Here is a 917-nt window from a genome sequence, read left to right as displayed (position 1 = left end):
ATAATGAAATGTTATTACTTCACCAGGAATATAGCACAGTTTGACATTCAAACTCATTTATCTCCATGGAGACAGGCCAGTGATGCTTTTTGATCATTTTTATCAATAAAAATATCTGAATAAATACAGGACTATATATGACAAAGTAATGCCATACTGTGGAACATTCCAGACAAAGCAATAGGATCTTCCAGACACTTCCTCAGACACTTCCTCCAGCTCTTCCAGGGGATCCCAAGGTGTTCCCAGGACAGCCCAGAGACATAGTTCAGACATGGCAAACTCAGGCCCGGGGGCCAAATTTGGCCTGCAATATAATTGTATTTGGCCGGCGAGATAGTATCAAATATATATTAGAGCTGCCCGCCGGCTACAGATAGGCTATAGAGACATTATTTATTTAAAATATTATTATTATTATTTTATATTCTGCTTGTTCTGGATTCAGTGTTTAAGCAAATCTATTTTTAAACATTTATTTTAATAAGAAAAGGTTTAACATTACATATCTCAAAAGAAGAGAAAACATGCAGATATTGTCAACATTTTTCAATAAATATTTAGTTTGACCCTCCACTTCCAGGTTTTTAATTTCGGCCCTCTGTGAATTTGAGTTTGACACCCCTGACATAATCCCACCAGAGTGTCCTGGGTCTTCCACAGGGCCTCCTCCTGGTGGGACATGAACACCTCTCCATTTCAATTGCTTGTCGCCATCTTGTCCATCTTCATTACCCAAAGCTCATGACCATAGGTGAGAGTAGCACAATAAATTGAAATAAACTGCAGCTGCAATCAGTATGTACATCTACTTCTATTTTTATGCTCTTTCAGATTTCAGATTGTCCAACAGCCCTGTCTCCCAGCAGATTCTCTTGTCACTGCCGTCTGCTCTAAAGCCCAGTCCTTCCGTGCAC

Source organism: Boleophthalmus pectinirostris, unplaced genomic scaffold, assembly GCF_026225935.1.
Source record: "Boleophthalmus pectinirostris isolate CB_2022bp ecotype Guang Dong unplaced genomic scaffold, ASM2622593v1 HiC_scaffold_13, whole genome shotgun sequence".
Classification (NCBI taxonomy): domain Eukaryota; kingdom Metazoa; phylum Chordata; class Actinopteri; order Gobiiformes; family Gobiidae; genus Boleophthalmus; species Boleophthalmus pectinirostris.
The sequence above is the reverse complement of the archived record's forward strand: the minus strand, read 5'-3'. Positions refer to the sequence as shown.